Source organism: Chionomys nivalis, chromosome 12 (assembly GCF_950005125.1).
Source record: "Chionomys nivalis chromosome 12, mChiNiv1.1, whole genome shotgun sequence".
NCBI classification, from domain to species: Eukaryota; Metazoa; Chordata; class Mammalia; order Rodentia; family Cricetidae; genus Chionomys; species Chionomys nivalis.
The window spans coordinates 38,733,610-38,743,253 of NC_080097.1; positions in this window are offsets into that span (position 1 = coordinate 38,733,610).

Below are 9,644 nucleotides of genomic sequence, written 5' to 3' on the forward strand. Positions count from 1 at the left end.
ACGAACAAGCAAAGGGTGACTGGGAACACACTAGCAACATCCATACTACAAGCAAGGACAGAAATTCCCCCCCCCACCTCACAATTGTACTGCTGATAATAGCTTTCTGTCAAAATCTTTGTCTGTATAACATGCCTAGAAATGAAATCTTGGGCTGAGGTCTGTGCATCTTTAAAACTCTTGACATGCGCTGACACTAGTTTATGTCGTTGTCCCTGGGTGTCCTTGGCAGTGTGGACTGGGGTGTGTCTCCATTGGGAGAACGCTGCTGGACTGCCAAGCAGGGAACCCTGGGTTTCATTGCCAGCTCCACATAACCTGGCCATGGTGGTGAATATCCGGAATCCCAATACTCAGAGGTGAAGTCTAGAGGATCAAAAGTTCAAGGTCATCCTCAGCAGATGTGCAGAGAGTTTAGGACCAGTCTGGAATACAGGAGACCCTGTCTCATTAATTAATTAATTTGAAAAAAATTTAAATATTTTAAAAATTAAAAAGGTTTGGGAGTTTGGTCCCAGGAACCTCCAATCCTTAAACCCATAGATACTCAAGCGCCCTATGTAAAATGACATTGTGATGGTTAAACTTAGCTATCATCTTGATCGGCTGTGAAATCAACTAACAATGTGTAAGCCAATCTAATAAACCCCTTTGTGATATATATATATATTCATCCCATCTGTTCTGTTCTTGTAGAACCCTGATTAGCAAGGCAGCATTTGATATAACGTAGACACCTAACTTCACCAATAAATTACATATAACCTACTGCAATGCAATGCTAGGTAAATAGTTATTGCAACATATTGTTTAGCAAATCACGGCAAGAAAAAAAAAGCTCTGTACACGTTCATCACACACCCAATTTATTGCCAAATATTGTGGTTGAGTTCACAAATGTGGGAGCCACACGAATGGAGATCCAGCTGTGTCTGTGAGCCACTCTTAAAGACACACTTGACCAACACTGGCTTCCACCTTCCTCCTCTCCCCACTTTGCAGCCTAACTTGGCTCTTTTCAACGCTGCCAGAATCAAAATCTCTTCTCTCCACTTCTCTAATCTCCCCATGCTTGAATCCCAAACTCTGCAGTCAGTGCCTTCTTGGTCTCTGCCGTACCAGTTAGCATCATCAGTCCTGACTCCTTCATTAGCGTTCTGAGTCTGCCTCGCACTGCTTCCCCCAGGAACTCTGATCATTTTTCTCCCCTGCTGACTCTCCATGGACTCCCTGGGTCCTTGTACTTTACTGAATATGTAAGTGGGTCATGAAGAAGAAACATCACTATGGGCAGTGCCCCCTCTGGGCAGCTGGACCTGGGCTGTCAACAAAAGCCAGCTGAGAAAGCCATGGGGAGCAAGGCAAGACACAGGCTTTCTCCATGGTCTTCGCTTTCATTCCTGCCTCCGGGTTTCTGCCCTGACTTCCCTCAGTGATGAGATGTGACCTGGAAGTTATGGATGAATGAATCCTTTCCTCCCCTGGGTTGGTTTTAATTAGTATTTCATCACTGCAACAGAGAGCAAACTACACTAACCACATAGGAGAACAGTGACCTACACTGGAGACAGAGAAACACACAGAGAAAGAGGCACACACACACACACACAGAGGGAGTGAGGGAGGGAGGAAGGGAAGGACGGAAGGAGGGAGAGAGAGAGAGGATGAGAGAGGGAGATAGATTGAGATTAATTTGGATTGAGGAGGTCCCACCTTGGAGGGTGGTGTTGGTTTGGCCGAGAAAAGGAAGAAATGATGGACACACTGTCCAGTCTTAGCAGTCATCTTGGTAGAATGCCCTAGCAGCCAAACCCTGGTTCTGGGCCTGACACTGACTCCCTCTGGGCCGAGTCACTTTCTCTGACCTGAATCTTAGTTTTCCTGTCACTGTAACAAAGGCGGAAAGGTCCCGGGGCATGACCAGTGGCCTAACCTTCTTGCTCCAACCCCAGGATGGGTCAAATTTGGGTCTAGGATCAGGTCTCGTTTTCCTCTACATGGCTGCAATCCATAGAAATAAAAATAGCAAAACTGCATCTACCATGCTTGGCAATTCCACTGAGTTCATGGCAGGCCACTATTAGAGCATCTGAACAGGAGCATCGATGTCGTCTGGGGTCAGAGAGGCCAGGCTCCTCAGATCCTTCTCTCCCCCTGACCCATCACCTCCAGAATTTTTGACACCAGAAGACACCATTATTTAGAGTCATCACTGTCATCCCAAAACCATCCAACAGCCTCCAATGCCTTAATGGAAAGATAATTATTAGTATGATCACAGTTCAAGACCTCAGCTCTCTTATGGGATGTCAAGGCCTTGATGTTCATCATGGGCCTGTGGAAACACCAGAAAATGACCACTTGAGAGTTTTTGATTGTCCTGCAGGCTCTCTGTGAGGACTGAGGAGCTGGAGTGAGTCACTCAGCAGGCCAAATGTGGCTGTTTGTTTTTATGGGGAAGATTGTACATTTGGGAGGATTGTGAGGTTCTTGGAATCACTCTTTGGTAAACATGAGAACTATATATCTATTTTTATAGGCAATTATGCTTCAGCCATTTCTGGTTCACAGACAGTTCTGGATGCTGGATGAACTCTGATGTCAACAGACAAGGTGCCTGTCCTCACATTTAGCAGGGATAGGATGCACAAGCTGGAAAAATCTAAGTGTTATGTGCACTCCTCTGTGTGTGTGCATGTGTGTGTGTGTGTGTGTGTGTACAGGAGAGGACTTCAGGTGTCCTGCTAGAGCGCTCCCTTTAATCCTTTGAGACAATCTCTCAATGGACTTTAAGCTAGTCCTGTGGCCAGCAAACCCAGCGAGTGCCGATCGTGTCTGCCTTCCACAGCACCGGGGTTATAGGCACCCACATCCACACCCAGTCTTTTGCATGGGTTCTGGAGATCCCAATTCAGGCCCCAAAGTGTAGAATGCTATAAAATAGATGTACTATTAGGCTATGATGAAATCTTACACAATTACAAACTATTAACCATTTGCAGTCAGTCGCTGGGCTTTTCTCCTGTAATCCGTGTCCAGGAGAGCCATCCTTGGCTACAAAGTGAGCTCCAGCTTCGCCTGGGTGGTAGAGCGAAATTGCCTCCAAATATTAAAAATAAATTATGTGGACCATCCAGAGTAGAACCGCGAAAGCATTCTGTAAGTCACTTGATTTGTTCCACCCCAGTGTTTTCTAATCTGAGCGGATTTATGCCACGAGCGCACCAAGATTCCAATTTCAGCATAATACACATATCCTGTTTGCATTAATAACTGTTCTAGGTTGTCACCTTTGTTTATCTTCTTGCTTTCCGCTGAAGGTTAAAGCATCGTACACACATAAATACTGATTTCTCTATAGCTATTAGAATGATAGACTATTTCATAAAATTCTTAGAGAATTTCATCTGCCATACAGTGTCTTTTGATCATATTTTACCCTCGCTACTCCCCTTTAACTCTTTCTGGATCTGCCCCTCCTCTTACTACCTGCTCCCAACTTCGGCGTCTTCTATCTTTCCTTACTTCTTTATACAACTGTCCTAGTCCAGTTTGTGTTGCCCGTGTACTTATGGGTGTGGAACCATCAACTGGAGTATGGCCAACCTACTAGGGGTCATAACCTTGAAGAAAACTGACTCTTCTCCCAGAGGCTGTTAATGCTGGATGTTGATGGCTTGGTCTTGTGCAGGTTCCCCGTCCTCCATGCTGGATTTGATAGCTTGGTCTTGTGCAGGTTCCCCGTCCTCCATGCTGGATGTTGATGGCTTCTTCTTGTGCAGGTTTCCTGTCCTCCATGCAGGATGTTGATGACTTTGTCTTGTGCAGGTTCCCCATCCTCCGTGCAGGATGCTGATGGCTTGGCCTTGTGCAGGTTTTGTCCAGACAGTCACAGCTACTGAGAGTCCATGAGTGTAGAGGTCCTGTTATGTCCAGGAGACGCCGTTCTACTCCAGGCCCCCCTAATCCTTGGCCTTTACAATCTTTTCTTCCCCTCTTTCATGATGTTCCTTGAGTCCTGAGAAGGGAATGTGATACAGATGTTTCATTAATGAATGGGCACCCCACAGATACTTAGTCTCTGCACTCTGATCAGCTGTGAGCTTCTGCACACAGCACCTTCTTCAGGCAGGTCTGAGAACTACAGTAATCTAGCTCTGGTACAGAGATAGAAATTTAAAGGACTGTTTGAGACTATGTCTATTTAGACAAAAAGAAGTGAGCTTACCACTGGAGCCTATCAGCTCCCCTACCATGGGTTCTTGACCAGATTTACAGTAGTAAGCCTACTTTTCCTTCTGTTAGTCAGGTCTTAGATCTAATCAGAAAGCAGTTGGTTACTCCCATAACATTTGAGCCACTATTGCATCCATGGGCCTCTCTTGTCAAGCTAGTCTTTACTGTAGCTTATAAGATTCATAGCTGGGTAAGGTTGCTCATAATCCTTTCAACCCAACAGACACATAGCACCCTTTAATATTATGGAAGCCTAGTCAACAGGGAGGAAGCTTCCTGCTCAGTACCAATTTGATTTCTCCAAATCCTGTGACCAAAGTGCCTGGTGTCGTCAGCAATAGGTCTTTCTGTCAAGTTGTGATAGGAAAACAATAGAAGAACAGTAGCTTGTACAATAAGTTTGAACGGCTGTGGATGTCAGATGAAGCAGCAACAAGAACACTTTGCAATGTTAATTAAAAGGTTACTTTAAAACAGATTTGGATGGTTTGATGGACCAGTAACAATCACGCCAGAGTTGTAGGAATGCACCAGGCTCTTAGGCAGCCTCCTAACCAAATCCAAGCCATGATTGCTACCTCCAGGAGAGATACTACAGCCTGTTGGAGAAGACAGCTAGAGTCTTCTACTTCAGCAGGGCCTAGGGTAGACAGGACGGTGAAGTACATAAGTACATAAATCCTCTGTCACTCAGAGGTACAACCAGAAAATAATCATCTGGAACCCACTGTCACCCCTGGTGCCTGATATGGGTAGATAGAAAGTCAGCTGGCCATGCAAGCCAGAAAGTGTGCAAGGCTATGAAACAGAAGCAGAGTCCACAAAGGAGGCCCATGCAAATAACGAGACAAAAATCTCTAGTTACTTGGTGGTGTGCATGCCTTTAATACCAGCACTTGGTAAGCAAAGGCAGGCAAATCATTGAGTTTGGGGCCAACTTGGTCCAGAACACCCAGGGCTCCAGAGAAACCCTGTCTTGAAAAACCAAAACCAAAACCAAACAAGCAAAAGAAAAAAAGTTGTGCTCTAGGGGAGTTTGGACTTCAGAAGACACCATCACCCTCAGATGCCTGTGAGATGGAGACCACATATCCAAGTTGGTAGTCCTGATTTCAGCTCAGGGGCCAGCCACAGGCTAACAGAGTGCCTCACTCAGGTGTTAACAATGTGTTTGGGCTGGTTTGCTTATGGGTGGGGACTGTTCCAGACACTCCACTCCCCCAACGCTTCAACTGCAGTTTTTCATTTACCCCTCGGGTACAGAGACCTCAGATGGAAGGCCAGGATCAGTGTATATATTAGTGAAGAAGAGACACACACCCCTCAGGGGCTCCTGGAGAGCAGTTCTGACTCCGTGTATACATGAGCTGTACGCTCCATCAGTGAACACAGCTGACAGGGAACTATTCTAGGGACTTGCGATTCTATATAGGCCCAACTACTTGGATTTTCCCCTTTTGCTTTGCTTCAAATTCTAAACCCCTCTACCTCATCTCTCCCATCATCTCTGTAACTGCAATGGTTGGTGCCACCAGTACCTCAGGGATGGAGAAGTACCATCAACTGTCTGTTAATTTAATTCTCCAACTATATATGAAATAGGTTAGTTCAACAGGCTCTGAAATCTTCTTTATTTAATTTTTCTAATAAAGTTTAAAATGTAGGCAGGGCGGTGGTGGCGCACACCTTTAATCGCAGCACTCGGGAGGCAGAGGCAGGCGGATCTCTGGGAGTTCGAGGCCAGCCTGGTCTACAAGAGCTAGTTCTGGGACGGGCACCAAAGCTACAGAGAAACCCTGTCTCGAAAAACCAAAAAAAAAAAAAAAAAAAAAAGTTTAAAATCCAAGCAATAGGAAATATTTCTCATCTCCCAGAACCTTGCTGTTTTGTTCAGAATGTATTTTACTCCATCTGTTGATGGGGTCCACTTAGCCCTGAGGTGTGCTAAGTGGATAGATGTTACATTTCAAATAAAATGTCATGAAAAATGTAAAAACAGCTCAACCTTTATTTTTTCCATTTCTTAAAGGGTGATGTGATAATATTTTGAATAGGTTTGATATATTATTAAGCTCTATTAGCAAAATTAAGTTCACCTTTTTAATGTGGTAGAAGAAAATGTAAAATTACAGCTGTGGTTCTAATTGCACTCCTATTGAACAACACTGGTCTCAAGCCTGGCCCGTGATGGGAGTCAGCAATCTTCCAAAATCTACATTACTCAGAAAAGGTCAGGTTTGGGCTTATGAGATGGCTCAGCAGCTGAAAATGTGTGTGTGTGCGTGCGCGCACGCGCCATTCCAACCTGATGCACTGAGTTCGAACTCCTAACCCATGGTGGAAGGAAAGAGTCAACCCCCGAAAGTTGTGCTCTGACCTCTACATGCATCTTGTGCACGTTCACACCTGCACACACGTGTGCACGTGCGCGCACACACACTCCTTTATCATCATCATAACAGAAACGTAAGGGCTCCATTTCTTGCCCTCTTCTCCTGTCTGTCCCAAATCCTGTGATCATAAACTTGCTGGGTGTTATCAAACCCTGCCAGTGGCTCGCCTGAAGCGACAGACATAAAGGGCTTCTGTTCCATTATCATTCCTCCCAAAAGAAAGCATGCCCATGGCCAGGCTCACAGTCTGAGACTTAAAAAGAAGTCCTCTCTGTCTCCCCCACATCCCTACAGAGGATATAGATGAACTCTATAAGATCAGACTCCCACCAGGGTTTCCTGATGTCTAGGGCAACTACTTCAGTCTCATTTCTATTGGGAAATCCCAAGCATATTGTTTCTGTGATATAAACACAGACTTAAGGCCTTGAGTCACCCTAGGCCGCTGGATTGGGGGTAACTTTTAACACGAGCTGGATGGGATTGGAGGCGAAAGAAGGAGAAATGTGACTAGGGAAAGACGATGGGGTGGAGGCAGATCCAGGGTTTGAGGACCCCAAAGTCTACACACTTGTCAGAAATATATGGGATGAAAATAATGTACAAATGCTCTATATTTTTAATTTTACAAAATATATTATTTTGTAGATATAATGGCAAAATTTTCTCTATTGCTTTAGAAGGAGCTGTAGGTGGGGGGCACTCATTAGCTAGAATCACCATACGACATAGGGGGTCCCATCATCATCATCATATCATCATCATCATTATCAGCAGCAGCAGCAGCAATGGCAGGGAACTTGTTACGAATGACAGTTTTCAAGACCCAAGTCAGAATTACCGATCAGAAAGAAATTCCTAACCTGGGCCTAGAAGCCTTAGTTCCACCAGACTCCAAGAGACAATGACATCCACCCAAGCTTGAGAATCGTGGCACAGAGGTTAAATGTGTGGCTTCTGAGGTAAGACCCCAGACACTGGAAGCATGGTTTCGCCCAGATTTAGGCTCACATTCTTGCTCACCTTGGCAAACCATTCAACTATGGTAGGTCCCAATTTCACCACCTTGAAAATGGGGCAATAACAGAACTAACCTCCAAAGGTCACTGTGTGGATAATCATGCGGAATTGAGTTCCCATCCTTCCTTGCGTGCTTAGTGAATTTCATGTTGCTATTTAGTAGGGTGTTAAATGTAGCATTGAAGGGAAGGTGGGGGAGGGACAGATGTTACAGATGGAAATATATCCATACACTCACGAAGGGGCTAGAAGGCAGCCTAAGCCTTAATCCTGAAGACCAACTGTATGTCTGATCTAGTTTGGATCTGTTCTCCAAAGGCCTGTTCCTTAAAGGCATGGTCCCCAGTGTGGTGATGGTGGGAGATGGTACAGACACTAAGAAGCAATGCCTGGTAGGAAATCTTTAGGTCGTTGTGAGTGCCCTTGAAGGGAACAGCGAGATCTAGCCTTTCTTGTCTTTTCTCTTCTGGGTCTGACCCTCTATGGGCTCCCACCATGAGGTGCTCGGCTGCCCTGAGCTCAAAAACTGTAGGATCAACCAAGCATGACCAGAAGCTCTGAAGCTGTGAGCTCTTTCTAGACTGATTTTCTCAGGGTTCATTGCAGTGGACGGTTCACCTGACAGTGACCTTAAACTGGTTTTCCTTTTCTAACAGCAGATGAGGAGCCCTCAGGTAGTATCTTGTATCATTCCTATGGTTAATATTATCAACATGACAGGATCTCTCATTGTTATCGGTGGTCCTAGTCTGGCTTAAGAGCTCCCTGGTCTTTGGCCTCTTATTCAAAGGATTAGAATAAGGACTCATATATCTACAAAATAGCAAGGATATTGTACTCAAAGCAATGTGGTGGACCAGGTCAGATACATACATAGTCAAGAGTTACTACGGGCCACATGTGTGAAGATAATCAAGGGCTCCTGATTATTGTGTGTGGTTTTCTTTTGTGGGATTCAAGAGAGGGGGGCATGAGTAGGTTTTTTGTTGACAGATCAACCTCTTTCCTACTGCATATGTCTTGTCCCATGGTGCATCTGGTTTTAGGCATACGCATGCCCAAATATGCACAGGCATGTGGTAGTAATAGGAGATCTCTCTAAAGGTTCACTTAGAGGACAGAGTTTGCCTTATTTGTCCTCCACCCAAAACCACTCCAGGCTGGATCCCACCCCCCGACACCCCCAACAGATATACTAGAATCTGTTTGATGGTCATTCAAGGGAAGAGAGACTTAGTTCATTGTTCAGAGATGCATGTTCATGGAGTTTGCAGCTCATGGGGGTCCCGGGTTGCTAACACGTTGCTAAGTGCACTGTTTGGCATGGGGTTGTGTGCATAGGATGTGGAGGTAAAGGTCTGAGGCTGCCAAGAGCATTATCAGAAGAGGAGTGTGTGCATTGTCCAAGCCAAGCAGAGTCCCAGGAAGCGGAGCTGTTCCCTGTGCTTCTCTGACTCAGAATCACAAACAAGGCACACCTGTAAGGGCCACGCCTTTGGCCCAACCTGTGAGGGTTTATCTTGACTGGGATTATTGAGGCAGGGCATCACTAGTCCACAGTTTGGGGTCTAGATAGAATAAAGATGAAAATATGAGCTAAGCTCAAACCCTCATCACTCTCTGTTTCTTTTTTTTTTTTTTTTTTCTTTTCCGAGACAGGGTTTCTCTGTGGTTTTGGAGCCTGTCCTGGACCTAGAACTTGTAGACCAGGCTGGTCTCGAACTCACAGAGATCCCCCTGCCTCTGCCTCCCGAGTGCTGGGATTAAAGGCGTGCGCCACCACTGCCCGGCTCACTGTTTCTTGACTGTGGGTGCAGTATGACCAGCGGCCTCAAGCTCCTGCCCCCATGTTTCTCCATCAAGATGGACTACGCCTTGAAACCCAGACCCAGAATAAATTCCCCTTTACTCTTGTTGCTTTCCTCAGGGCATTTCTTCACAGCAGGAGAAAACCAAGACAATTCTTGTGACCAAATCCCCGGGAAAAGCAACTCC